Genomic DNA, 6,351 nt, shown 5'->3' with positions numbered 1-6,351 from the left:
CTTGGATGTGCACTAAAACAGCACATTGGCCACAAATGCACAGAATTAGCTATTGTCTGTGAAGGTAGGAATTTCAGGCCTCTGTTGGGAGTTACACCTACCAGAAAACCCCCACCCACTCCCTGCCCCCTCAACAACCCATCCACCATCACCACCTTGGTAATACACCATTCCAACTCCACCAGCAAGCCTACAGTCCCTTGTCCACAGTGAGCAATGGCAAACTCTGCAGGTTTGAGCTACAGGTCCAGCTCAAACCTCAGAGCAGCTGGGGAAAGCATCAAATGTAGCACCCCCACATCATGCATGCTGCTAGAGGGGATGATGCAGAGCCTGCTGTCAGAAAGGCTGCTTCCAGTCTTAGGGCTCTGTGCACACACTCCAGTTGCCCCTGATCTCAGCTGGCCAAACGGGGCTAATGGAATCCACTTCTCCAGTATATTGGGTGGAAGTTTTGTATTTAGCATATCTGTAAGGAGAAAATGTGACAAAGTGGAATGGATGGGGAAAGAGAGTGGAAGGAAATGAAGAACAATAAGAAAACATTTATTTGTGAATATTTTTGTACTATGACAATTTCACTTTCCTACAGTCTTGTAACATGAGAGATTCAGGTAACAAATCCCCAGACAAGAAAGACTCCTTGTGATTATTTCTTTACATCCTTCCAATTGTGCACTCTTTGAAGGCAGGAACAGAAAGTAGCCTAACTGAGAGGCATCTGGGTGGCTCAGTCGGTTAAGTGTCCAACTCTTGGCTTTAGCTCAGGTTATGATCTCAGGGTCATGAGATCGAGCCCCACGTTGGGCTCCACACTCAGCATGGAGTCTGCTTGTCGTTCTCCCTCCCCCTCTGCCCCCCCTTTCCACTCACTCTCCCTCTCTCTCTCTCAAATAAATAAATAAAATATTAAAGAAAGAAAGAAAGCCTGATTGAAAGGCAGTCCAATAAAGCAGTTCACTGAATTAAATTGGGTTTCCCCAGACTGACAAGGCTTCTTAAAGTCTCATAGATTTGTTTTCAGTAGGCTCTGGGAACAGTCTAATGACTACAGCAGTGGAACTGAGGTCTTTGGGCCCTAAGCAATTCCAATGTCTGTACCTCTGTGTACAAGAAACACATTATCAGTTCTCCGAAGACAGCAAGAGAAAAGAGAGGTCAATGGTCAGTGTTCACTAAAGATAATTTTCTCATACTCCAAAACTTATCCAGGAGGATAAGACTAGACTTTAACTTGACCAAATAGGGTCCAGGAGTTGACTCTGCTTGCGATGTTGCTTATAAGGAGACAGAGAGTTGCAGTGGTCCACATGGCATCTCTGTCCCCCCACTCCCAGCCCCCATGAAATGTATCATTCTTCTTCTGGATCCTTTATGTTCCCAGATACTCTTCTTCCCCATTCCTAATGCTTCCTTCCTGGGAAAGGACTTCAAATAGTATAGCCCTGGGCCTCTCTCCATCCCCTTACTCATTCTGCTTATGGATCTGGGCAAGTACAATGATTTATTTGACAAATTTGGAGAGAATAACCACTCCCCCCCACCAGCTCTGCTGCCCAAAGAAGGCCTATGTTCTGCACCGCTCCAGGCACTGGGCGGGGAAGTCTCCTAATTCTGAAGTCTGGTTAGCAGACCCATGTATCCTAGCTTAACCTCTATCCATAATGAAATGAGTATTTTGGACTCAATCTTCACTCTTTGTTTTATTTTATAAATTGTCCAGAACCCTGGTGAAGAAATTAGCTGCTATTTAAGGGTAGGGACTCCGGGACCCCAACACTGTACCTTAGCAAACTGCCGTTTCACTGTACCTCTATGTCCCACTTCCGGCTTTTCTTTGGGAGTTACATACTTTGCTAGTACATCATCAACATGCCCAATAAAAACCCCTCTACTCTCACATTCCTCCCTTTTATTTCTTGGCTTGCTGCTTTATCAGCTTCCCACCTCAAAGGGTTGTCAACATACTTTAGCCCACATGTTGACTCTACCTTGGAAACAGAAAACTGCTGTGGGTAAAGGCTGACAGGAGAAGCCTAGATGGGTCCACCTTAATCCAAGCTGCCATCGCCTCTTAATCCTCTCAGCAACCTAGGAGGTAAGTATGATTATTATTACCCTCATTGTACAGATGAGGGAATTGAGGAAGAGAGGTTACTTAATTCACCCAAAGCCACACAGCAACTAAGGGACTGAACCAGGGCAGATCTTTGTTCTAGAGTCCCCACATTTAATGACATATCCCTAAAGAAAAGGAAAAATTGTCCTCGACCCCCTCAAGGTCCCTGGCTGAGCCTAAAAATTAAACTGACAAAGCAGATTAATAGGAGAAAAGTGTACAAATTTTGTTGCATTTTTACACGTACACAGGAGCTTTTATAAGAGAATGAAGGCCTGAAGAAGTCACCAGAGAGGGACATTTTGTACATTTTGGACAAAGAAACAATACATATGTAAAGAATTGACAAGACAGAGAGGTTTGGACTAAGGGTAGTAAATGGTGAAGAAGTAGCCAGGAAGATAAGGGCTAGTTTAACAAGGTTTGTTTGTACAGACTACCAACCTCAAATTCCCTGTTTCTGGTGATAACAATGTCTTCCTTCCTCCTGGTGCAGAGAGGGTCCCTTTCACATGGGAGATTCATCACCTGTTTCAGGGAAGGGGAAAAGGGTTGGGGGAAGATCAGAGTGACCTTCCTACATCTGCCATTTTCTCAGATTCTTCCGGCTTAAGATATTCAATGTGCCAGGGTGCCATGTTTTGGGATAGTGTGTCCTGTGTCACCCTAAAGTTAGAAATACAGGTTAGAGTAAGAGTTACCTGCTCACACTTAAGAAAAATTATACAAAACATAGAAATAAAGCCAAGAGAATACCTGCATGCCCTTTCAATTTCACACGAAAGTATTGTTTTAACAATCCCCTCAAGGATTATTCATTTTCTGGAGAATATACCATTTTCTGACTTTTCTATTTACTATTAATTAGGGGCTCATATTCTGTGAAGTTATGTTAACTTGTAGATTTATGTCCAATAAAGATGCAAATGATTTCTCTCTAGTTGAAGAGATAATCCAAAAGGTTATGGTTTATTGCCCTGTAAAACATTAATCAGTTTTGTTTCTAACCTAGATCATTTATTTGAAGATTTCTTTTTTCAACTGCCTATGAATACTCGGTTCCATAAATGCTCTTTGAACTGGCCTGATCGTTGTACCGGTTCCCTCACTAATTAATGAGATGATTAAATCTCTGACAGATATCCATTCTATGTTTGCAAAAAAAAAAAAAAATTGTTTTTTAACTTCTGAAAATTACACACTCCAGAAGTGGGTTAACCATTTATAAGGGCTCTTCTAAATAAGTCTTTTTTGTTATTTAAAGCCTAATAGACTTGGGTTCGAATATGACCTTGTCCACTCTCTAGCTCAACAATTTGAGGAAATTCACTCTCTTAAAGTCCCCTCTATGTCCTTGAAATGAGGGTAAATAACTAACTACACAGAGTTAGTGTGAGCAATAAGTGAAGTAATATATCTAGTATCTAACATAGCACCTGGGTCCTAGTGAGTGATTAGTACACACATCAGTTGCATTCCCCTTCTCCCAAGGGGATGCCGGCAAATGTCTCACAACTGGATTTCCAAAAGAAAGCCCTGTTTGTGGTGCTTGCAAATTTCCATGGGGCAAATATTCCCACCATAGCTGATTTCACCCCACCCACCAACCTGAATGCAGAATTTGGAAGAAATACCTACAATTGGTCCTTGCACAAGCTGACTCACTCTCCTCCCATTCATCATCTGGTTAACACCTTCTCCTCTTTCAGATCTCAGCTCAAACACCTCTTCAACAGGGGAGCTGCCCTGATTCCCAGACTAAGTCAAGTGTCCTATTATTTTTTTCACAGTACTGTGTGTCTTTTCTTCAGACCCTTCTCACAATTTGTAATCATGCATTTATGACTATTAATTACCGCTATCACATCATTAGACTGTAAGTGCCAGGAAGACAGAGACCATATCTGTTTTGCTCTCCATTATATCCCAAGCACCTAAGTCAATGTTTAGTACAAAGAAGGGGCTCAATAAATATGTATTGAATTAATCAAACAAATAAGCAATTAAAGATGAATAGGTAGGTGGATGGTTAAATGAATGGATGGAAGGATGGCTGGATGGATGAAACTGAGTCCCTCTTCCAAATTTTACACAGTTTCTGCCCTTCTAACTGAATGCTTTTGCACGAAGTTGCTCAAATCATCACTTTGCTTCATCATCATGAAGCAAACCATTTTCTGATGTCTGGAGAACCACAGTACAGTGGCATACTTCCTGAATGTCCTAAATGTCCTGAATACAGTGGACATACTTCATCTGACTACTTGACACCCAAAGACTAAGTGTCATTTGATTTCTTCGGGGTTGAGTTCCATCAGTGAAATGGATATTCCAGTGCCAACCACTGCTTCCGTTGACTGTGAGCTTGCCACCCACCTACTGTGCCTCCAAAGTCAGCCTCTGTCATTGAGTCCACCTTGGAATTTGGGTCCATATCCAATTTCCTTCCCTTCTGCGTATGTTTCTTACCACTACTCATACATAATGCTATCTATCCAACTTACAGATTAAGATCAACATTTGCTTGGCTTGACTTTTCCAGAGAAATAATTTTCATTTGTAATCAGAAATATTTTCCTGTAGTCAGATATTACCATCTCCACTATCTACAGAAATATTTTTTTCTGAAAATGGATTTTTTTTTTTTTTTTTTTTTAGAGAGAGAGAGAGAGCAAGGGGGATGGGCAGAGAGAGTTGGAGAGAAAGAACCTCAAGCAGGCTCTGGCCCAGCACAGAGCAAATATATGAAAAATGAAGAAAATAATTTGGGTGATACAAACTTTAATACATGAAGCAGACATTCTCCATCAGGAAAAGTGCAAAGCAAGGCAGAAGGCAGGAAGCTTTTATAGGATAAAGAATAAGAGGAGAAAAACAGAAAACATCTGATTGGCTGGGCCACATAGTCAACCTTCTTTAGGATGAGAAGGAACAGGAAATAAGTATAGAGCGCAGAGCTGGCTTAGCATTTGGGAATTGGCTGACTGGATACATTGTGTTCCCAGTCAAGTGGAACATTTACAAAAACATGAAATTTTTCTAAGTTGCTGTTTGCTAACATGGCACCCCAGGCAGGAGTGGCCTATGAATTTATTTCAATGAATGTAAGGAGTTATTACTATTAATTAAGAACCTAAGAGCTCTACCTATTCAGATCTTCTTATATAGGCTTTAACATATACAAATGTAGGAGAAAAAAACCAAAGCTTAAACAAAAATAACTTGTACAAGGGGTCAATTAGGTATGTGTGATATTATATTACAATTTATATAAGAAACATCTTTTTGGTCTTGTGCTCATTCCTGGCACAGTTTCTAAAACCCTTGGAATTTCCTAAGTGATAGAGTGAAAATGATGTCTTTTGGATTCATAACAAGCCCCGTTCAACCACACCTGAGTTTATGTTAGGGCAGTGACTTTGGAAAGCCCTTAAGAATGGGGACTGTTTAGGTACCTGGGTGGCTCAGTCAGTTAAGCGACTGCCTTTGGTTCAGGTCATGATCCTGGAGTCACGGGATCGAGTCCCACATCGGGCTCCCTGCTCAGGGGAGAGTCTGCTTCTCCCTCTGACCCTCCCGCTTCTCATACTCTCTTGCTCTCTCATTCTCTCTATCAAATAAATAAATAAAATCTTTTAAAAAAAAAGAATGGGGACTGTTTGCCAGGGAACCAACCAATTAATTAGTGGGTTGGAACTTTCAGCTGGAGGTTGAGTTAATAATCACTAATGACCAATGATCTAACCAATTTGCCTATGTAGTGGAACCTCAAAAACAGAAAGAAAAAAAAGGACAACGTTCAAGGGCCTTCTGGGTTGGTGAATACATGGAGATGCTGGGAGAGAGCCATTCCCACAGTTGGCATGAGAGCTTCGTGCCCTTTTCCCTTTAGGATAGGAAAAATTTCTCCTTCTACCCTCAAGGTCTTCCAGGTGGCTTAAAAATTAAATTGACATGGGGGCACCTGGGTGACTTTGTCAGTTAAGTGTCTGCCTTTGGCTCAAGTCATGATTCCAGGGTCCTGGGATAGAGACCTGAGTCAGGATCCCTGCTCAGTGGGGAGTCTGCTTCTCCCTCTGCCCCTCCCCCTTGTTCATGTGAGTGCTCTCTCTCTTTCAAATAAATAAATAAAATCTTTAAAAAAATTAAATTGACATGAGACATATTAGCAAGAGACAAAATCAAAGTTTTATTACATGTGCACAGAGGCCCAATAATGAAATTGAGACCCA

This window comes from Zalophus californianus, chromosome 10, assembly GCF_009762305.2.
Source record: "Zalophus californianus isolate mZalCal1 chromosome 10, mZalCal1.pri.v2, whole genome shotgun sequence".
NCBI lineage: Eukaryota > Metazoa > Chordata > Mammalia > Carnivora > Otariidae > Zalophus > Zalophus californianus.
This window is presented reverse-complemented; position numbering follows the sequence as displayed.